General features: G+C 32.7%; 1 protein-coding gene and 2 long non-coding RNA genes across 3 annotated transcripts in view; 1 reads left to right on the top strand and 2 right to left on the bottom strand.

Moving 5' to 3' along the window:
- Positions 1-25,237, top strand: part of KHDRBS2 (KH RNA binding domain containing, signal transduction associated 2) — a 754,183-nt gene that overhangs the window by 237,123 nt on the left and 491,823 nt on the right. The gene's annotated exons all lie outside the window — the stretch shown is intronic.
- Positions 1-25,237, bottom strand: part of LOC309638419 — a 328,072-nt gene that overhangs the window by 92,741 nt on the left and 210,094 nt on the right. The window lies entirely within an intron of this gene.
- LOC309638417 lies at positions 669-23,958 on the bottom strand. The gene is made up of 2 exons (XR_014251107.1): positions 11,683-23,958; positions 669-11,637 (listed from the first exon to the last, which is right to left on the bottom strand). It is a non-coding gene; the product is annotated as an uncharacterized lncRNA (long non-coding RNA).

The following is a 25,237-nucleotide window of genomic DNA, read 5'->3' on the forward strand; positions in this document are numbered from 1 at the left end:
TTTAAGGCCTTTGCACTTTTGAATATCTGGTTTAATAAAACCAGATAAAGTTAATTGGGTAGGTAATTCTAATTTCTCTGTAAGCCTTCTTAATTTTATTACAACCTGACAAAGCAAGTACTCTGGCATTTTATCAGTGATGCTAGATGGTTCTCAGAAGGGGAAGTAAATTGCACCCTACTGAAAGTATTGCCCCAGACCAAGATTGGGACAGTTTTCTTTCTTAGTCCCTCTTTTTGACCAAGTTGAATCATTGAAGATTTGTCTTAGCCAAGAAAAGGACCATTGACATTTTTTGTGCTGAGAACCTTAACCGAGTTTGTTGCTTTCTCATTCATTTCCTATATTTTTTATAAATGGTAGAATTTAGACATGGGATCAAGTTATGCAAATGGATGCATCATTATGCATCATTATGATTATCTGCAATATCTGTACCCTTTGATGTTGTTTCTTTTTTACTAATTTCCTATATTAGATAAGAATTTCTCAGCAGAATCCTAGGGTGATTCTGTGTACTGGTATACATTTATATATTATTAGTATACTTTATATTATTTAGTGCTATATATATATTATATATTTAGTGATCTATCTCCCTGTATGGTGAGAAATGGGTAAACTGGGTTTTTTTTTTTTTTTTTTTTTTTTTTTTTTTTTATAGCTACTTTTATTTTTATTTATTTATTTATTTTTGGCTGTGCTGGGTCTTCGGTTCGTGCGAGGGCTTTCTCCAGTTGCGGCAAGTGGGGGCCACTCTTCATCGCGGTGCGGGGACCGCTCTTCATCGCGGTGCGCGGGCCTTTCACTATCGCGGCCCCTCCCGCTGCGGGGCACAGGCTCCAGACGCGCAGGCTCAGTAGTTGTGGCTCACGGGCCCAGCCGCTCCGTGGCATGTGGGATCCTCCCAGACCAGGGCTCGAACCCGCGTCCCCTGCATTAGCAGGCAGATTCTCAACCACTGCGCCACCAGGGAAGCCCAAACTGGGTTTTTTGTTATATGTATAAATATATTTTAAATATCAATATTCACTTTACTTTTTCACATTGGACCCTATCTTTGCTTTGCCCACATACCTAGTAACCAAGGTAGTAGACCCAGATGAATATATCACTGCTTTAATAAAATTGGATATAAGAAAGAAAAATTTCCTAAATAGTTTTATTTTGCTCATTGTAAGACATAACACATTTTTAATTTTATGTATTTAACCTCTTAGAAAAGCCTTTGATGAAAAGGTTGTTGTTGTTATTTGCATGTTTTTAGAAAGATGCTGTTAAATGTTTGTTTTAAGTTATTGAAACTTGACCCCAGTACAAGCCATTTTCTTTGAAGAGAAACTTGGACAACTTGTTGTAGCACAGCTTGGGGAATCTGGAGATAGAGTTGAGAGGATAATGGGCCCAGAGTGGGCATGCTAGAGAGACATGCTGCACTTAAGTGCACTATTGGCACTAATTCAGGTTCTGAATTTCATTAGTTGCTGTGATGTTTATTTGACTTAGTATTCTTTCTCCTTGTTAGTTTTTGAACTTCCTAAGTCATTCAAAAGTTGAACAGTAATTTTATCAGTCATAAATATCTGAATATTCCTTATCTGAGTAGAATTGTCATGAATACCAGAAAACTTGTTTGAACAATAAAATAGTAGAGAGCTCTGTTTTCTGGCAGTAGTTACTGATGCGATAGAGCCCACAGAAAGACAAAGAAGTCAACAGCTCCTCAGTCTAACGAATAACAACATTCATGAGCTCACTTTTGTCTCCTGTGTGTATCGGTTCAAAAAGTCTAAGGAAGTCAAAAAGACTAAGGAAAATGAAATGCCAAGGATACAAAAGAAATTATATATTGTTGATGAAAAATTAATCAATCAATATAAGAAAGAAATGGAAAATTTTATTAGTGCCAAATTGAGAATTATAACCCAGGGACAGCATCTCAGAAAGCTCCAAGAACTGTTCCACCCATTAGAGGTCAAAACACAGTTATATTAGGTTTCTGAGACAGAGGGCTGTACATTAAATGACGTATTATTGACAGAGTACACACAATTCAGGTCTAAGCATTATTGTGGTGGGTCACACCACAAACCTAAGAAGGAATATTATATTTTCAGTTGTCTCTTTGGTGCTGGGAAAATGTTGTTCTTTATGGTTGAGCAGGTATTTCTGCTGATGGGGGAGACCTGGTCAATGCCTAATGTAGATATACAATGCACAGTACAGGGGAGAGAGGAGACCAAAGGGCAGAGAACATTTTTTATGTTTAAATTTTTCTTGTCTTGCCATAAAATATGAATTTTATTTCACAATATTTTGCTATGAACACAATCAATTGTACCATGGACTTTTTGCAGCCAAGACAATGTTTTGTACACTTGCAGGGATGCAGTCACAAGACATTCTCTGTCACCAGCACTTAAGCTAGTTTCAGGAGCAAGCATACCTAATGTCAATAAATGAAACACTTTCATGTACTTTTTCTTAATATCTAATTATCACAAATCACCTATGCTCCTTATAAATGTATTTATTTTTTAAATGTTATCTGCAAAGATATGTATTGCTTTGTATATTTTTTGTTCAAATGGAGCATTTGCTTAAACTTTGAAAATACTAATGTTTAATTTTGTTGCTTTTTGAGGTCAGAGTTTTGAGATAGACTGTAAACTGGTGTGCCCGTGTTCTTCCCTGTGGTTTACACCAGAGGAGGCACCCCTAACCTATATGAATATAATTGTTAACATCTACATCTACAATTCTAGCATTGCTACTGGGTTAAAAAAAAAGGAAACAAAACATGGCCCATGATTAAGATAATTTGGAATTTCTCCAAAAGCTTTAATATTTACATTTCTAAGCTTATAATGCCCTCTATTTCCTGCTTCCTCTTTCTCAATAGTAGGCTTATTGTTTTCTCTTTTCCTCTTCCCTTTTTTATGTTTGCATATTTTGAAAAATATTTTATTTCCATCATTTGGCACTTCTAAAGCATTTTGAATATTTTCCCCAGTCTTTCTTAATTTTCTTCTTTTCATTTAACTACCTTTAAAAATCATTTTTAAGCCAAAATAATTGAAAAGTCAGAATAATTTCTCCAGCATTTGAATCCTGAACAACTCTGATTTCTGTTTTCTTGAATATTACTAAAATGTGTGAGAGATGTTTACTACCTCAGCACCACCACCATTATAGCATTTACTTAAATAAAACTATTTAAATTAACTATGTAATTTGTAGTCACCCCTACAATCCAGGAGTACAAATGGGAAAGAATAAGATAGTAGCCATCAACTGAGCAGATATAGATTAACTCATTGTGCTGAGTTAATATTTTCAAGATTCTGATTCTATACGTTTTAGATTAAAACTTTTTATCCACACTTTATTTAATAATAATAATAGCAATAATAATCCAAAAGAAAGTGTGTGGAAACTTTTACTATGATTTTCATTTGTCTTAAGGAAGATTGATAAAATGAGAAAGGCAAAACGATGTTTTGCTGGTAATTCTATGGCTTTAACATAATAATTTGGGACAAAATAATTAAACTTGATCAACCCTTAAAAATGTAATGATGACTGTGAGGCCGTGTTAGTTCCATTCAGCCGGTCGGAGGTATAACCGGTCTTCCGTGTCGTAGGTGCACATGCACATGGTACATCAGCTCATTGAGTCTTAAAGTTGGCAGTGAAGATACAGATACTAGTTTAACTCACTCATTTTTATAGCCTAGATATATCATTGCCCAAGAGACAGTAATTTGCCTGAGACTGCTGGAAAATTACAAGGAAATATTTAATTACTAGATGTAAAAAAGAGAACATAAACGTGAGGACCAATTTCATTAATATATCTTGCTGTAACTAGCATGTTAGTATCAAGGAACCATATCATTGGAAAGAATGGACTTTATTATGTTTTCTTAAACTATTACATCCAAAATAAATAAGTAGAAAATATATCCGAATTACTTTAAATAACATAAAATTACCTGTAGGATATAGGTGATTGATTTGAACATGGTTCTTTCTCAGGATCTGGCCTCTATAAAACTGAGTAGTTTCGATATACTTTATTTATGAAAACGCCACGATCCATCCTCTGTCCTGTTTATCACTCCCTGTGTGCATTCCAGTGCAAAGGAGAGAGGAACACGCTGTGCTTGGGATGCCGAGTCAGCAGCCTGTACTCTGGGGTTTGGTGGGTCGTCTGCATTTAGTGACAACACGTGCAAAAAGTGAGGTCACCACTGGGAAGCTCTAGTCCCGTCCTCAGGGGAGGATGAGGGGGCAGTCTGGGCTCCCCTGGGAAATCTTCCAGAATCTGGCGCCCAGAGCTTCCTTTTTAGGAGGAGAGAGTGTTTCTCATTTCTTCATTCTTACAGAGTTTTATAGATTAGGAAATTGATCACAATGTATTTTACTGCCCATGTAATGGAGAATTTCTTCCACATTCCTATAAATTATTGTTAAAATTATAAGCCAAAAATGTCATTTTAGTTCAGACATTTTCCTTAACCATTGGTTTTATTAAAACCACCAGGGCTAGATCATTATACTTTTTTTGCCTTACTTTTATGAAGATGTAACTTACGTACATGGAAATCTACTACTTTTAAGCATACAAATGTATATGTAGTCACACTTTTATTATCACAGTCAAGATAAAGAACATTTTTGTCACACCAAAAATTTCCTTTGGGCCCCACTGCACCTCTGGTCTCTGGTCACCAATGATCTGCTTTCTGTTACTATCAGCTAGCCTTTTCCTAGAATTTCATGAATTGAGTTATACAGTATATAGACTTGCTCCCGCATTCTTTCACTGAAAATAATGCTTTTTGAGGATTATCCATGTTGTTGCCTGTATCAAGAATTTGCTCTTTTACATCACTGAGAATTTTCCATTGTGTGGCTACACCAATTTGTTTATCCATTCTTTTTTTGATGGTAATTTAGATTGTTTATAGTTTGGGGTATTATAAATAAGGCTGATATGAAGATTCCCATATAAGTCTTTGCATGGATATATAATGTCACAGTAGAAAATTTGGGAATTATTCATCAAAACTTAAAGCACAGGACTCTAATATCATCTTTTTCATTAATGTAGTACAGTATATTTTTCACAGGATTATACATTTTTTAGAAAATTAGAAGTACTCCTAATATATTGGTTGTATATTTACTCTTTGATTTTTTGGTGTGGTTTACTTGCCATTAGTAACAACAATTATTTCTATGAAAGAATTTTTTTATTATTCATTTTTTATTCTGGAAATAATCATTTCTAAATTAAGATTTGAGAGAATATTTTTCCAGCAATGCCCTAAGTTAAGATACCAAATTTCAGAAGCAAATTGGAGATTCTGATTCCCTAGCCAGAGAGATTAGATTTGTTAGATAAATGAAGCCATCTGCATCAGTTTAAATAGTTCTACCAAATTGATTCATGAAGTGTCTAATATTTCCATGTAATTAGCAGTGGCATTTTCAAAACTCGATAACTGAGAAGAAAATTTAACCTTCTCTGAAGAATTGCACTCTAGGGTTGATACTTTAGAAAATTATATTGTTCTAAGGGAATACTCACCAAAGGATTACATCAGACTTTGAACAGATACTGCAAGATCCCTGTTTCATTGCTGGCAGCAGAGTGGGGATACGGAAAGGCTTCTTTCCTCCCACCCATCTGATGTGAGAGCAGATTTCCCATTTCTCAGCTGACAGGTTAGTAGTGGATCTCGTGTGGCTGTTCCAGAAAAAATTCTGCCTTCTCTTTTCTCCTCTGCTGTAAAATTAACTCTAGTCCTTAAGTTCAATGTTTATTTTTTTCTTGTGACTCCAAGGAGTATTTTCCTCTAATGGAAATTGAAGGATTTATTCCAGAAGATAATATCTGTGTTTCTCTCTCACTCAAAGAATTTTCTTACTAAAGTATTTTATATCTACATACACATATTCACTTAGAAATAAATAAAAATGCAAAATCTACGTATAATATTAATAGAATTTTATCTATGTCATTGTAATCTATTAGTTTAATATCTCATATGATTGCTTTACTAGGGAAAACCCAGGAGATTGATTTATTATGAAAATGCACAAGTCTGTTAATATGCCATACTCACTTCTGTTTTATCTTTGCTGCTTAGAGTTCTGATTTTTTTCTCCTTTGTGCTGTGTTTGTTGTTCTGATGCAGATTAACAACTCAGCTCTTTTATGTGATGGAGGACAGATGTACTTAGATAGTTAATCGGGGGAGTGTTTGTCTTCTATGGCATATTGCATGGAGTTACAAGTTAATTTCTAAATCTAGTTATGTTTCCTTATAATGTTACTTATTCATGAAATTGGGGGACATTATAGTAGATGACAGCATAGTTTATTTGATTAGAAAATATTTGCTACATTTTGTAAATCAGTTTCATAGAGGATGTTAGATAAATTTGGTGTATCTTAAAAGTTATTTGAAGGTTTTCTTCAGTGCTATACATCATCGTGTTAAAATATAACAACAAAAAAACTCCTCTTCCCCAAATGTCGAGTAATGCATGCCAGTTGATCATATTAATGTTGGAAAATGAGTATTATCACTATCCTTAATATTTTATTGCACCTGTTACTAAAATTTGGTTATGTATTTTTATATTTTTAACATTATTCAATTAGGTGTTATCAAAAATTATGTTTGGTTAATATATAAAATTTCTAAAATATAAGGGACTATTATGCATACTTAGTGGAATTATACTATTAGTGACTATGGTTAACTTTTTAGGATTTTCTAACTCATTGGTTTAAGGACATTATTTGCCAGATCCATATGCACATAAAAATCTTACAATTTTTATTGTTTGTCCAAATATTTTAACAGAATTCTAGTTGTAGTTCAGAAAAAGTAACTTCAAAACACAAGAGAAAAATAAAAAGTCATCATTTCTCAATCTTAGTTATCTTGAAGACATGCTGTTAGTACCCTAAGGCAAAGGATCTTGTGGATTTGTGGATTGTCCCATGTGTGTGTGACAAGCAAATTTTCACATCTACCAAACTGATTAGTTGAGAGTTGAACATTGATTTATTTAAGCAGGTTATTTGCTGATGCCTTTAAGAAAATAAGTTGCCAATAAGCATTACTAGTTTGACATTGTGCACACATACCCACAAGCATTCAAATGTGCTCTGATATTTTTTAAAAAGTATGTTAAAAGTATGTGACTGGAAGATTTGACCAAAGATATATGGTGAAGCTAAACATATATGGAAATTAGTGGCTCTAGAGTAAATGTAGATTTTTACATTGCATAACTAATCATATAATAACCAAAAGAATATTACAGTTACTACATAAGTAGGCACATAGAGTCCACATAAAACAAGCAGTTCATTTTCAGATTAACCGTACAGTCAGCAAAGGGTCAAATCTGTCCACATACATACAGATTACACTTTAAGGTATTGGGTTCTCAAATATTTTCATTGAAATACCCTGTTCAAAGAAGAATTGAAAATAGATTTAAGTCTTATCCAGATTTTGCCATGCACAGCTCAGTTTTGTTTCAAATTTGCAGTTTTGTACAGTATTTTAAAAAATAAAATATATATTACATTTACATCATATTTCTCTGATTACTTAATTTTAAGATAGGTACTTATCGAATATAATTGGCACTAAAAATACAAGCTACAGTTTTTCCTATGGTTTTATGAACTTAATAATGTTCTTCAACACATTCTACCTACACAGACCACTGCAGTCAGCTTTGAACCCTCACTGCATTCATATTGCAAGAGAAAAAAAAGTATTCAGTGGGCTACTTATTTCCAAAGCAAGTAGTTATTTCTTAAGCTCTAGTGTACTAGACTTTTCTGTGGTATCTGGTATTCTAGGCTAGTCACTATTTTATTTTCACTTTATATATATATATAAAGTGAAAATAAAATAGAGAGAGAGAGAGCGTACTTCTGATATGGAAAGACTTTTCATATGTGCTGGTCATTCAGCAGTTAATTTTAGAAGAAGACAAAAATACACACTAAAAGTTTAAATTCTCCTTGAGGTATGTGGATATTAAAGGAGATAAGTAATATATGTAAAGAGAAAACAAATTAAAAAAGAGGTCAAATAAGGTAGAAAAACCAAAATACTCACAAACAAATGACCATCTATACCAAAACTGACAGTTACCCTTCACAAACCCCAAAATACAAGTGGACGGGGATAAATCAATGAAAGCTACCAGATCCTTGTGCTATCAGCATTTGTGTGGGAAAAGCAGAAAAAAGGCAGTGTGGTATCTGATGGCACAAGAACAGGAACATCCCAAAATAACAGTATTACTTCAGGTAAATCTAAGAACAGAAGCTGAAACCACGCCATGTTTTTAGACCTCAATTTATGGGTAAAATCACTGGGTTCACTTCAAGATCTGAACAACCTGGAAAAGTCTAGGTCCTATGAACTCTTGAAATTCTAAGGCAGAGCTAGACAATGAAACTTCTGGGAATTACCCCAAACTGAGCCAGGGAGAAAAAACCGGGGCAAAATAAATGGAATATTGAAATTAAAGGGGCCATTGAGAGAGAAGGCATATCTCAGAAAGCAAGAGGCTATATTTATTATCCCTTTGGAAAAGTAACAAAAGGGGGAGTGGTCGTTCTTACCCCACTTACTAAAAAGTAAAGAAAGACTCATTTCACTTAAAAATTAGCAACAGAAAAAGACTTTGGCTAAATTTCATATGAAGTTATTTTAAGGAAAGGATGATGAAGCTTCAAAATGAAAGTGAAACAGAAAGACATGCACACAAAACAAAACATGTAATCTCATATTTAATGGCAAGCTAAAAAAAAGAAGTATGAAATAACTCAGAAATAGAAAACCTCAAATTGATTTAATTGGGGAAAATAGAAATTCATAAAGAAAGGTAATAGGACCAATGAAAGAAATATAAATAAACATAAAATGAATTTCAGAAATAAAGAGTAAATTAAGAGAAATAAAAATGCAACTAAAGACAAATGGTAATGTCTTAAATTCAAATATAAGTGGAGAAAGAGATGATTAGAATTTGAGAGGATGATGTGTATAGAATACAAGCAAGGAAATCCACCATATGTATAATAGGAGTTCTCAAAGACAAATAAACAAACAAAACAAAGGAACAGAGTAAAAAGCTATAATGGAATAAAATTTTAAAATTTCCCAGGACTTAAAGCAAGACTTGAGGCTACATATATAGAAAGTGCTCACCATGTACTTAGGAAAATTGACCATAAGGTATTAGACATATTCTAATAAAAACAAACTTAAAATAAAGTCTTTGAGCATGCAGGTAAAAATACCAAATAACTTATAAGGGGGCAAAAAAAAAAAAAAATCAGACTATCTCAGCAATGGTTTTTGCCAGAGAGAATCAAATAATTTATATAAGATACTTAAAGAAAGATAATGTGAACCAGGAATTTTTATTCAGCCATACTGACCTTTATACATAAAAGCCTTCAATTGTTAGTAATAAGCAAGAACCATGGAAATATTTTTCCCATAAGTCATTTCTGAGTAATTTACTACAGAGGCCAAATGTAATGTGTTTATTGAGTTATCTCCATGGCGCATTGCTAAGTGGTAAAGCACAGTTGAAAAAAGTCTGTATGCATTTCTATCATTTACATAAGAAAGGTGGAGTGTAAATATAAATAATTAAATATAAATTTTGAGCTCAAAACACTCGTCATAATAGGAATTAGGAAATCTGTTTTCTTCAGGGTTAGGTCTGTAGGTCTCAAGAGCCAACTTCAATGGTTCCCTCTGCACAATTTGAGCATCATTAAGGACAATAATTCCAGTGAATTGAAATATATCAAATATTCTTCATTCCATGGTAGAAGCATACAATGCCACCTAATGAAAAATACTAGCTAGAAAGTTGAGTCTGTTTTTTATCTAGGCTTTCGATATAATTTTAATGGAAAGTACAGGAGAGGAAAAAACATGTTAAGCAGCACAACAGTGATATAATAAAAGCTGTACTGTCACAAGCCTGCAGGGAAGAAGTGTCTTGGCATCTCCTACAAGAACAGAAGTGTGAGGAAGTAAAAGAGCTTGAGAGGCAACCTAGAAATGAAAGAGACTTAGGAAACATTTGAACCAATCACAATGCATGCACCTAATTTCAATCCTCATATTAAGGAATAAAGTATAAAAAATTATAGTTGGATAAATGAATACTAACTTGATACTTGTTAAATAAAAGCTTTATTGATGATTTTTATAGATGATAATAGTATTGGGGTTATGTTTTTTGTTAAGTTTCTATTCTTTAGGAATATGTACTAAAATAGAGATATACTTTTTAAGAAAAGTAATGTAGCTATATGGAAGAACAATTTTTCTTTATCCCAAAATAAGGTTATAAGCAATTTCTAAGTTAAAAAATAGTTAAAAAGAGTATTTCATAAAATACTCTCAGAGATGAAAAGACACCAATATCTTTAAAGGCACTTTCATGGTATATTAAAAGTTAGGAAGAGCAAACTTGTAAACAATTGATAATATTTAATTTGAGAAAATAGTGATTGAGGGAAACACGCAAAATTGAAAAATGATGTCTGAAACAGTATTTTAGAAAAATTGTATGCCATTGACAGACGGTCTCTTAGAATGTAAGACTGAGACAAGCACCCATCAAATTTAATTCCAGTTTCACTAAGTACATGATATTGACAATATTGGCAAATTTAGAGAAATTTGCTCATTAGATTGATTTTCTTCTGATTATTAGATATGAATATGGTTAATTTTTAATACTTCATTGTTATTTGTAAAATAAATTTTTATTTATTCTTTAGTTTAATTGTTATTTTTCTGGCTTTCTTTACATCTAGACGGATGGAGAGAGAGTTTCTGAATTATTTGTACTGATAGTGTCCCAGGTTTCTATTTGTTGTGTTATTGGTCCTTGTGAGGATCATGATAAATACTTTTAACATACTTTAGTGGGTTACTGTTACAAGAAATTTTACATTGCCACAATTGAGACAGCATTTACTTTGAATTACATTACAGGGCTACAATCAAATAGAATGATGAAAAAATAAAAGTTCCAAGCAGCAGTTCTTTAGAGCCCAGAGAAATTAGATTCTTTGATAATCCAAAAAGAAGATGAACAAGATTTAGATAACTAAGCAAGATCTTTTTGACTGTAATATCATTGTTAAAGATTAATGATATATCTTTTTAAAAGACTGATGTCTATAAATTATTTTATCTTGATAAATTTCTATAGTAGTATATTTTACCTTCAACATGTATCTATAGTGAATCATTTTAATTTTAAAGTTATGAATTTGACATAGAAATGAAAAAATTGTAATAATTTATGGTTTCCTTAAAAAATTATTCAGAGGAATTTTCAGTCTGTGCTTCAGCTACCTTGCATGTGCTAAGAAATTGAATGGAAAACGATGTTATAAAAAAATAAAACGCATATTTTCCAAGTAAATGTTTAAGAATAGTGTTGATAAATTGTTAATAATATTCATTTTGTTGTCCTAGAACATTAAGATCTAGTTCCTTTGTGCATTACAATCACATGTCAATACTATAATTACTACTACTACTACTACTACTACTACTACTACTACTACTACTACTACTACTACTACTACTACACTAATATTCATGGTCCCTGTACAGACCTTAACATTTAAATGAGATGATCAATGGGTGGAGTGGAAGGTAAATACTATAAATTCTGTTTTGAATTTTTATGAGGATGATATTAATTTTTTCTAAAATAATATGTTAATTCAAATTATATACATGTATAGCATCTTTGTATTTTCTTACATAAAGAGTGCATGTTCAACAAATTAGAGAGGTATGTGATCAACAAACTTTAGAAAATAATGGTCTGATGCCTTAAAGATGCAAACAACTACATAGATGCTAAAAAAGTAATGGTATATTTTAAAGTACAATAGAATGTAAGGTGAAAAAATCTTGTTCTTTGTTTTTAGCCATATTTATATTTTAAGAATTTAAAAATTCGGATATGCAAAGAATAATAATTGTATAAAATATTCTCAAACTTACTAGGATTGTAGTCTTACTCCCTTCATTCACATTGTAAATATTGCTGATGAAAACTTAGTTTACATAATGGTGCAAAATGTTGTGGAAACCATAAATTTATTTCCTTTGACAGTTTTTGTTGTTACTTTACTGTAGTGGTAAATATATTATAATAAACATAATATCTCTTTAGTCTCTTAAAAACATCAAATCTTTACTTATTTAGGACCATACGTTTGTTTTCTATGTCTGTGAGTCTGTTTCTGTTTTGTAAATAAGTTCATTTGTACTATTTTTCTAGATTCCACATATAAATGATATCATATGATATTTGTCTTTCTCTTTCTGATTTGTTTCACTTAGTATGATAATCTCCAGGTCCATCCATGTTGCTGCATATGGCATTATCTTATTCTTCTTTATGGCTGAGTAATATTCCATTGTATAAACATACCACATCTTCTTTATCGATGGACATTTAAGTTGTTTCCGTGTCTTGGTTATTGTAAATAGTGCTGCTGTGAACATCAGTGTGCATGTATTTTTTCATCTTCTTTGGATATATGCCCAGGAGTGGGATTGCTGGATCATATGATAACTCTATTTTTAGTTTCTTATGAAACCTCCATACTGTTTTCCATAGTGTCTGCACCAATTTACACTCCTACCAACAGTGTAGGAGGGTTCACTTTTATCCACACCCTCTCCAGCATTTATTATTCGTAAACTTTTTAATGATGGCCATTCTGACTGGTGTGAGGTGATACCTCACTGTAATTTTGATATGCGTTTCTCTAATAATTATCAATGATGAACATCTTTTCATGTGCTTGTTGGCCATCTGTATGTCTTCTTTGGAGAAATGTCTATTTAGGTCTTCTGCCTATTTTTTGATTTGATTGTTTGGGTTTTGTTTTTGTTTGTTTATTTGCTTTTTGATATTGAGCTGTATGAGCTGTTTGTATATTTTGGAAATTAATCCCTTATTTGTGTCATAGTTTGCAGATATTTCCCCCCAATTCATAGGTTAACATATTTTGTTGTTGTTGTTATCATATGACATGATGAGATGACAGAAAAACAACAAAAACCAAAGAACTTGATTTCTGCAATAAAACAAGTATTATCTCATAGGATAAATTTTTATATCATGCATATACTATAGAAAGATTACATTGGTGAAGGAAGAAGCCATAAATTTCTTGAATTGGACTTTCTGTTGAAGTTTGGTTGTTGCTTATGTTGAATTAGAAATTAGAAGCTGAGGTAATAATCCAAAGAAGATAATAAAATTAATTAAGATAGAAAATAGTTAAAATAGCAAAAAATTCTAATGAAAAATTACAACTGAAAATAAAGAAAGCAACATGTAAAAAATAATTTAAGTTGTCTTTATAATCTTAATTATTTTTGGTTTTTTTTTTGATACAGTATACAAATAATTCACCCAGAATTTCTTCACCTACTAACATGATCAATAAACTGTGCTAACTTGTGGTTACCTAGAAATTGAAACACAGCAAAATAAACATGTTCTCTAAATTTACTATTTGAATACAGACAGATTGATTAAATCAAATAGGCCTTTTGCCTTTGGCAAACCTGAGGATATTTTAGAATACAATAAATTCCCACTGCAGTTGGCTAATTAAACATTTTTATTTCAGGAAGAGAAATTTCTTTACCAACCCCAATGGGAAATCTGTTTCCAAGGTGAAACCCTAACAAATTGATTGAGAATTTTTTCAAACCTGATGTAGCACATGAATAAATTTTGGTTTTCCTCATAGAGTGTTTGTCTTACTCTTTTCTGAGTATCATTTATCTGTTTCCTTCAAGAGCCCTCCCTTCTTCAGAAAATTTTATTGTTATTTCCCTTAAATCCACTTGAAAAGCTTCCTTTTCCTTCCAGAGACTCTAATTTTATCTCTGTACTATCAATAGGACTAAAATGACTCTTAAAGGAATTATATGATGTGCTATGTTAACCCATTTTAGAATTTCACTTGTTTGCATCTACATTTTAACCTTCAAAATGAAAGGGTAGTATAGTAATGCATTGTAAGGTGACATCATTTTGGTCACATTAATAAGTATGACTGGTTGGCAAGTAGATGACTGCTATTCGTCATGACTCATTTTCCTGTCACACACATGCTATTTCAATAGATTGAGAACCTCACATCTTCTATATATACAGTGTAAATCATAAATTCTTCAGTGCTGCATTTTATTTTCTTATAAGTTGTGGGATACTATTCTTCATAGAGAAATTATGGGTGAACTTTCTGGGTCTTCTTATTTCAGTGTTGGCAAGGTGCATTTTTATCTTTCAAATTAAATTATTTTAAAATAATTGGTAATATTGAGGTGAATTGTATATTTTTCTAGTATTCTTGCTTTACTTAATGCATATATTCTCTTTTAATTTTGAAAAAGCACATTAAATTTCTTTACAAATTAATTAGTATCAGTAGTCAGTAGAACAATATATGATATAAAGTTTTTTCTTTTTTAAAGAGGGAGTTTGCAAACATGAAAGATTATTCTTTAATTTCACATGACTTTAGTTATAAATCCAAATTTGACAATGCTATTGAAGTATCTTTGATTTTCCTGAGAAAATTGGAAGGGCAAAATTTTATTTTAAGAATATGATTAAGAAAGACCAGAAGACAATATAAGCAAATGGTCATTTTGATGACTATAAATAGTGTTCTAAATTAGACAGTGAAATAAGCACTGGCTCAAGGGATTCATTTTCCCAGAACAGATAAAGTAAATTCTAATATGTTAACTGGACATAGCATCTGACAGTTCAACAAAAACAACTTGTCAGTTTAAAAATAGAATGTACGGGAGGAAGAAGGTATGTGCGACCACTTTGGCTTATGCAGTGAATAGCCATTAAATTTGATTTAAATAAAATGAACTTATCTTCATATTCAGAATTATCCAAACCTTTTGACTGCATTCTCCACTTTCAGTCAGCTCCTATGTAAACGAGTAGCTCTATCTTTATTTAAAGTGACAGTACACTCATGTAATCATATTTGTATACACTACTGAGACCATGACTAAAAAAGAGAATAAATATATAGAGGTAGAGAGTGATAAATCCCTTCAATAAAGTTTTTCAGTCCACTGGCCAGAGGTAATTAATAAAGAAGTTTTGCTAAGGAAAAATATAATTATATGACCCTTAATATACCACTAAATCAATTTTATATAATATTTTGTGTTTTAGGAATTATCCTTCTGATTATATGCACTTACTCAAGCTCCAATCTACTTCGATCCATATAACAACATCCAAGGTATGAGTGAAAAATTTAAACAAAGTTTGCAAATCATTTCACTGAAATAATACATGAAATGATTTAGTAAGCAAACAGCACTCTAGATAGTAGCACATATTAGTGTGACATGCTCAAGAAGTCATGGAATGTATAATGTAACTCAAGAGCAGATTCTGATAAGTTAAAGATGTATACTGTATACCCCAAAGCAACCACAAAAGTAATAAAATAGAGTTAGGTCCAATAAGCCAACCAAAGATGTAAGATAGAATCAAAAACAAATAATCAATTAATCCTAATGTAGGAAGAAAAAGAAGTGAAAGGGAACAAATAACAGATGGGATAAATAGAAAACTATTAATATGATAGATTTAAACCTAAACATATCAATACTCACACTAATGTAAATGGTCTAAACACCCCAATTAAAATGTAGAGATTGTCATGTTGGATAAAAACACAGGTCCCACCTATATAATTTTTGCAAGAAACACACTTTAAAAATGAAAAACAAATAGTTAAAAGTAAAAGAACGGGGAAAGATATGCTAACATCAATCAAAAGGAGGCTGGAGTGGCTATGTTAATATCAGATAACTTAGATTTCATATAAAATAATATTATCAAGGATAAAGGTAGTCATTTTTTTAATAATAAAGGGTCAATTCATCAAGAGGACATAACAATTCTAAACTTTATGCACCTAATCACACACTTTCAAAAATACATAAAGCAAAAACTATTGCTAGTTCAATGAGAAATGGACAAATCCACAGTTGAGAAATACCCTTTCAGTAATTTACAGAATATATTAGTATGCTAGAACATACAGTCAGAAAGAATTGACCTAATTAACATTTATAGAAACATTTCTCCCTACTAACAGCAGAATATACATTCTTCTCTCAAGTATACACAGGATATTTACCAAAAAATAAATAAATAATACACCATATTCTGCTCATAAAACAATTCTCAATAAACTTACAAAGATTCAAGTGTTAAAAGGATGTTATTTGACCAAAATGGAATTAAGTTAGAAATCAATAATGAAAAATCTCTGGAAAAAGTCCCAAATATTTGACCATTAAATAACACACCTTTGAATGCTGCATGGGTTAAAGAAGGAAGAAAAGGACTTTACCTATGACATTTTTCACAGATCTAGAACAAATAATCCTAAAATTTATATGGAACCACAATAGACCCCAAATTGCCAAAGCAATCTTGAGAAAAAAGAGCAAAGCTGGATGTATCATGCTTTCTGGCTTCAGACTATGCTACAAACCTACAGTAATCAAAACAGCATGGTACTGGCACAAAAACAGACATACAGATAAATGAAACAGAATAGAGAGCCCAGAAATAAACCCACACACTTATGGCCCATTAGTCTACAACAAAGGAGACAAGAATATACAGTAGAGAAAAGACAGGTTTCTTCAATAAGTGGTGCTGGAAAAACTGGACAGCTACATGTAAAAGAATGAAAGTAGAACATTTTCTCACACTGTGTGCAAAAATAAACTCAAAATGAAAGGCAACCTATTGAATCTGAGAAGGTATTTGCAAACAATATAAGGGGTTGATGTCCAAAATATATAAAAATCTCATATAACTCCATATCAAAATGGGCAGAGGACATGAATAGACGTTTTTCCAAAGAAGACATCCAGATGGCCAACAGGCACATAAAAAGATGCTCAACATTACTAATCATCAGGGAAATGCAAATCAAAACCACAGTGAGATACAACTTCACACCTGTTGGGATGGCTGTTATCAAAAAGACAAGAAAGGACAAGTGTTGGTGAGGATGTGGAGAAAAGGGAATCCTCCCTCGTGGACTCTTCTTGGGATTGTAAATTGATTCAGCCACTATGGAAAACGGTATGGAGTTTTCTCAAAAAATTGAAAACAGAACTACCATATGATCCAGGAATTCAAATTCTGGGTGTGTATCCAAAGGAGAGAAAATCTGTATCTCTAAGTGATATTTGCACCTCCATGTTCATTGCCACATTATTTACAATATCCAAGATTAGGAAACAGCATTAAGTGTCTATGGATGGATGAATGGATAAAGAAAATGCAACATATATACATATATAACATATATATGTATACATGAATATTATTCAGCCACAAAAAAAGAAGGAAATCCTGCCATTTGCAACATGGATAACCCTTGAGGGCATTATGCTAAGTGAAATGTCAGACAGAGAAAAACAAAAACCATATGATTTCACTTATATGTGAGATCTAAAGAACTAAACAAGTGAACACTTGAAACAAAAGAGAAACAGATTCATAGATACAGAGAACAAACTGGAAGTTGTCAGAGTGGAGGGGGTGGGGGGATGAATAAAATAGTTGAAAGGAATTAATAGGTACAATCTTCCATCAACAAAATAAATGTCACAGGGATGTAATGTACATAGAGGGAATACAGTCAATAATATCATAACAACTTTGTATGGTGATGTACAGTAACTGGTCTTATTGTGGTGATCATTTCATAATGTAAAAAAATATCAATTCACTATGTTGTACACCTGGAACTAATACATTATTGTATGTTGATTATAATGCAATAAAAAAGTTAGATAACCTGATAGCCCTTTATCAACGAAGGAATTTTACTTTTTACTAAAAAGCTTTCCCCCAAAACTCTATGCCCAAATGGCTTCACTGGTGAATTCTACTAATCAAATAAGAAAAAATATAATATCAATTCTACACTAAATCTGTCAGAATATTGAAGATAAAGGAATATTTCCCTATCCATGCTATGAGGTCAGCATTACCCTGATACTAAAACCAGAAAAAGACATTAATAGGACACATACATATGATAATCTCAATAGATCCATAAAAAGCATTGACAAAATCCAACACTCATTCCTTCTAAAAATACTTCTATTCCTACTAAAAGTTGGAATAGAAGCAAACATACTCAAACTTATGAAAGACTTCTATCTAAAACCTGGGGTTAACATTATACTTAATCCTGAAAGACTGAATACTTTCTACCAAGTTAGGAACAAGATAGGATGTCTGCTCCCACCACTTCTATTCAACATTGTGTAGGAGGTTCTGGCCAATGCAGTAGGTCAAGACTATTGAATTAAAGGCATCCAGATTGGAAAGGAAGAAGTAAAACTGTCTTTATTTAAGGACAATATGATTGATTGGCTTTGAGAAAATCTATTGGAATATTTTTTTTTTAAATCAACTAAAACAAATAAGTTAGCAAGATTTCAAGATATACAATATACAAAAGTCATTTTCTGTATTCTTGCAAAAAACAATTCAGATATTTAACTTAGGAAACATATTTTTTACAATAGTATCATAAATTAAAAATACTTAGGACTAAATCTTGAAGGAGCTGTATATTGAAAATTACATTGCTCAGATAAATTAAGGAAAACATAAATAAATAAAAAAATATACTGTGTCTGTGGGTAAAAAAACTCAATATTGTTAAGAGATCAATGTCCCAAAAATGATCTGTAAAATATTAAGCTACTGAGTTATAATTTTTGGACCATCTATATATTATTTATTAAATATCAACTATATATAAGTTCCTTCCACCAATCGACAAAAATTTTTATCTCTGACACTACTGAACTTTAAGGATGAAGACACAAAAAGCTAATTTATAGTAAATAGACAGTAACAAATAATCCATTTTAATATATATAACATTATAGTCATTGAAGATGCTGATTTGTAGTGGTATTTATTTTCAGTTGTTGTAACCATGATGTTTCTAGTGGAACTGAGCACTAGACTTATATAGATGCATTTTTAGGATTAATAAGTACTAGAATAAAATCATGCCTTTTTGTAACTTGCAGTAGAGAAGTTTTAATGTCATATTTGTACGAAGCAAATTGGCGTATTAAAAATAGCTATGATTTTGCCCTCTATAATTATATAACTCAAATCAAATTAATGTTCTGAACATTCTAACACTTAGGAAGTGTTTGCTATTTTTCCACTTATTTACTTTGTAGAAGAAAAATGTTATCCTCTACACAAAGCAGATTTTAATACTGATTTATATGGATTTTCCTTCTGGTAAAAAAAAAAATCCCATTTGATAGTGATTTTTCAGTTTGTGCCACTCTTGTTGCTAGATAGAGATACCACTTATACGAATATAACATTTTTCTATGACATTTCCTCTCATTAGTCTCTATTTCAGAGTTTTTTAAGAGGTAGTTCCGAGACAATAAATGGGTAGTTTTTTTTCCCCTCATATAACAGTCTTGTTTGAATTTTGAGGATTGTGGAAGAAGATTTTAAAATTCCATTTCAGATTTACATTTCCACTATGAAATGTTGTGCTCATAGTTAAAACGTTATAATACTTCTTATAGACTGTGTCATATTTTGGTGGCAAGTCTTGGGGGATCATTCTTCTTTCTCATGTAATCAGTTTCTGTCTAGAGCAGTTTGTACCCTCCTGTAAGTTTCCAAGGTGTTGCTGACAATCACCACTGTCATGTGACTTTGGGCAGAACTTCTAGGTGGTCCATCAACTGAAAGATTAGGGAAAGGCTTTGCTGTTGGTTTTGCTTTTGTGTGTTAGTTTGGTTCATTTGCTGTACCTTATAAAAAAGAAATCAGTGTTAGAAAGTGAGATGAGATTAGAGAATGAAAATTATTTGATAGAAAAATACAGGTAAATTGGTTCCACCAATATACAGTTGTTTTCACATGATTGTTTTGTTGTGATTTGTTGAATATTTCTTATTGTGACAAATTCTTTCAAGTAGTAAAATGTGAGTAAGAGAAAGGAAGGCTCTACTCTGAATTCATATAATGTTGGGGTCAGAGATACTGCCTTAGACCAAGGCTGACATTTACTGAGAACACACTTCTGGCCACCATTTATGGCCAGAGTGTCTGGATTACTCAGTGTCCAGGAGCATTTAGTGAGTACACATCACTGATTGCTCATTACCCATGCTCTACTGGCCCTTAAGTACTTTAAATGTTGCTCTTGATCAGACATTCCCTGTTAGGTATAATATATATGTTTATAGTGTGAACATTCTATATATATAATTATATGTAAATATATATCTTCTTCTTCTCACCTAGGTAGTTTATTGGGCCTTTGACAAAGCCATCAGTTACAAGTATTTTCTAAACCCTTAGTATATAGGCAACAATATGTTCAATGCACTTATATTTCTGCTAGTATGACCAGGAGTAAATTTTCTACAGCAGCACATGGATACAAATAACTGAGACGCCCAAATTATTTCCAGAAATTATTAATGTGATGAAATGTTTAAAAATAGTTGAATTTGATCACCTCTACTTCATTCTACCATTAAATATACCCTTGGGTTGTAAGTTGAAATTCCCCAGTATAAGCCAGTAGAACCACTGGAAACTAAAATATCTGGGGGTGGGGGAAGGGGGAAAGAAAAAGAAAAGATCCTTTTTGAGAAAGACTCTTGAGTTGTCACTATTTGTGTTCTCCCTTTCTGGGTCTGGCTATTTATATTAATGATTGACTTACAGACATACTTGAAAGTCTAAACCTGGTTGAGGGGTGACCACCTTGGGGGACCTTGGCTAATGACTAAGCATAAATGGCACTGTCAACCTTTGCTGCCACAGGAATGAAATCATTGAAATCATCAAGGCAAGAGAGAAAGCCTAACAGTTTAGCCTGTGTGATTCAAGAGGGTAGGCAGAGGGGGAGGGACAGATTGGGAGTTTGGGATTGACATGTACCCACTGCTATATTTAAAATAGATAACCAACAAGCACTCACTGTATAGCACAGGGAACTCTGTTCAATATTCTGTAATAAGGTTATTATTAAAGAAAAGAATTTGAAAAAGAATAGATACATGTATATGTATAACTGAATCCAATATAAAATTAAAATTTAGAAAAAGAAGGAATGCTAATTGTACTTGCCTTAAGAGAAACTCAGAAATGACATGAAATACATCTAATTTTCTGACCTATGGATAATAGTTCTGGCTGTCATCAGGAGGGTTGAAAAATATAAAGGCTTTCCCTATGTTTTCAAGCATTTTAAAACTAGATGGAACTGATGTTTTTGCCATCTGTGTGGGCTCCTCTGTGTGTGTCCGAGTACCTGACCATGAAGCTGGAGGTGTGGCAGGTGAGTGGGGACACAAAGCTTTCTAGGTTTTGTCTGCAGCTCTGGAAATTGTCACTGCATTACAAGGGAGATCACAGGACCTTTGGATGAAAGACTGATTATGAACTATCCTGATTTTGATAAGATGTTTTTTACCAGAAGAATGTGGACTACATAGGGCTGGTTAAAATAAAGTGGGGCAGGGCGTGAAAACACTGCAACCGACATAATCTGTGTGCCCAAGCCTGCATCACTTTTCCTTTACATCTTGCAAAGCTAAGTGGACCAAGATGTGGGTTCTAGGTGAACTCTAGAGATTTCAAGTTGCGTGACTTTAAAAATATTTTTTAAACCACTCGGCCTCAGTGACTTTGTATACATCCAATTGCATAAACAGGACTATTTTCTAACTCTGTAATGTTCTCATAGGCATTCTATGTGTGTATTAATCTATAATTTTAGCAGCTTTAAATATCATTGAATTAGTTACATAATAATTAGTCAATTATGTAAGTTTGAAAGACACAGAAAACGGAAAAGAATAACTTAAATGTGCCCTTGTTGAGTCTGTGTCTAGCATGGTCCACCCTGCGTGCGTCTCATGGCTGTGATTATGTGTTGTCATAAACATTTCTAGCCTTCGTGGAGTACATTCTAGGTGTGTTCTGCCAAAACAGAAGTTCACAGTAAGAAAACTGAGATTGGGAGACTAAAGGAGAGTAGATTTGCAGATACATCTTTGTGTATTATTAAGAATCTTCCTAAATGAAACCAGATTCTCATTATTTTCTTGTACCATGTGATTTATATAATTCATTAAACGTATGACAGTCTTATGACCAGGTACCAAAAATAGTTACATTCAAATGAAAATATTTCATGTATCGTATGACTAGACAGAATTAAAATCTAAGATTTTTCCATTCAGGAAAGAAGTAATTTTAGAATCCAAATCAAGTACTGAATATCATTTAAGAATAAGAGATTATTCAGTTCACCTTTGTTATGCTAGTAAAATTAGTTAGATTTCATGTTACATAAATTACAATTTTAGGTCTTTCAATTACCATATGAATTAAATTATCTTTTTTTCCCTTTTATTCTGTCACTCGTACTCTCTCTAGCCAATAATATTATAAATGTTCAAAAGGAAACAGTCTAGACATCCAGGAAACTTAAGTGTCATATAGTTATTCACAGAAAAATTTGGAGCTTGCATTTTGACAAATTGTAGGCTTCCCTTGATAAAATTAAAACCCCAATTAAAAGATTGAATAAAAAAGCCTATCCAGAAGGAAAACCCCCTTCTATTCCTACAAGGACATGAAGGAAGATCTTCTAGTACATTTATCCTTTATTCATGAGAAACTATAAGGAAGAAATTAAGTATAATTGATCCTTATTAAACATACTGGAAATGAACATATTGAAAACTGGGGAAAAAAAACTGTATAGAACTCATTGAGAGTGGAGATATCACCTAAGAATTATATGGAGATATAAGTAATACTTGTTTTATTAAAGTACATTTGCAATTAGTACACACACCATGCATTTAATCCCATGTTTTAACAGTATTTTCTTTAAAGTATTAATCATCAGTTTCATTTATATCTCACTGCAACAATCCACTTATTTTTCCAGATCTTTCAGTCAAAACTCTGTAGTGCGGCTCTGGGCCCACGTGACAGCTCTGTAACCTGGGCAATAGGCCAGCCATGGAGTTCTTTATTCCTTCTCATGGGACCTGCTGCCTCCCTGGACTGCTCCTGGTTTTGAAACCTTACTCTGCCACTTGCTGCATCAGTGAGCTTTGGTGGCATCTTTAGTATTTCGTGCTCATGCAAATGGGGGTGGTTCCAGCTTGGTGATACCGTGGGAAGGTGCCCAGCGATAAGCAGAGCGCTGCCAGCAGAGACTGCCAACCACACTGAGTTACTACAGGGTGTAGACAAGATAACATTTGTAAAAGTGCTTAGAACAACGTCTATCTGAGGGTCAGTTCATAATAAAAGTCGTGTCATCATTGTCGTTGTTAGAATCCTGAGAAGTTCGGACATTTGAAGTAGCTGGAGCAACACACGAGGCCCCTGTCATCAGAGACGGGGTAAAAATGACTCCAAGCAGCTTCTTCTGTGGTGACTTTGAACTTCAAACATTGGTTAAAAATGTAATGCATTTCTTGAATCTCAGAAATATTTTGGTAAGGAAAGAGGAAGACAGATTTTATTGGAGGAGTCTCAGGTGTTTTGTAGGTGTTAAGTATAGGCTAACAGGAGTTTGGCTTCTTGCTGTTAATGTTAAAAATTTTTTTTAAGACACGGATTGTCAAAATATGACAGGTGACATGTTGACTCACTCTACACCCTATTCAAGCCCCTTCTGTCTGGAGGCTTAAAAGTCAACCAGTCTTTCACAGACTCCCTTGCAGCAGTCAGATCCGCCCTGGAGCTAGGCATGGGGCAGCTGTGGGCAGGAGGTGGATGTCCTGCAGGGGTGGGGTGAGGGCTCTGACCTGGGGGTTGGCTGTGGAAGGACTCTGGCGATCCCTTGTGAGTGTGGTCAGGGCTAGGTGGTGGACAGCAGTGGCAGTTTCACCAGGACAGTCCTGCAGTGAGCTGGGCGTTGTTCTGGCTGCTTGCTCCTCACTGGGGTAGCTGACCCTTCTAGAGAACCAGTGATGTAGCTACCACCTGCTTAAGAACCACTTTGCAGTAAACCATCTGGAATGCTGATAATGAAGCTGCTGAAATTTGCCATCTATGTGTGTATCTATCTATCAGTCATCTATCTATAAATATAGATAGGGTCCTATTGACAATTTAAAATTAAGATATGTATGTGATAAAAGTAATTTTCACTCAAAATAAACACTTGATTCTATTATGGCTTTAATTAATTGAAACTATTATTAACATTCACTATATGAGCTATAGCTTTTTAATTATATTCAAAACTAGAACTCTTCCCTAAACAAATTAATGTGTTTTAAAAATACTTTCAATTGCTGAATGTTTAGATCATGTTTTTTATTTCTCTTTAAAATAGTTCTATTATGAAATTGATGTTTTAACCTGAATTATCCAGATTATTTAAGTATCTACTTTAAGTTGAAAACTAACCAATATATCTTTAAATGAAAACAATTCATCTTTAAGATACAAATTTTTGGCCCCAAATTTTTCTCTTTTTTGCTTCCTTGGTATGCTTTCAACCTGTCCTCCCATCCTAAACCCCGTTTCTACACCCCATCATTAAACATTCTTCTTTGGTTATCTCTACATCTATGCAGATCTGTTTTCTATTTTAGTCCACTACTATTCATCAAATGTTTCATTTGTAATGTTTAAATTAATTCCTTCTAAACTATATTAATATGTTATATTTTACAAAACAAGTTTATTAAATTAATCTTTAAGTCTATTCCTTAAATACTGTAATAATAACAGTAACTAATGTCTATCATTTGTTTTTTCTGTGTCAGGGACTATGCTATGTGTGTATAATCCAGTTTAATCCTCAGAACCCTGTGTGAAATGTTCCCATTACACAACATGTGAAAATTGAGCCTTAGAAAGGTTTAGAAAGTTAGCCATGGCCACCAACTAGTAAGTGGTAGGACTATACTATTTTTTATAATACTACTACTAAATTATTAATAACATAGATAAATAGGCTTTGCTCTGATTTTAAATTGTACTAAATGCATCATTT

Source organism: Balaenoptera physalus (genome assembly GCF_965194825.1).
Source record: "Balaenoptera physalus genome assembly, chromosome: 11".
Classification (NCBI taxonomy): Eukaryota; Metazoa; Chordata; class Mammalia; order Artiodactyla; family Balaenopteridae; genus Balaenoptera; species Balaenoptera physalus.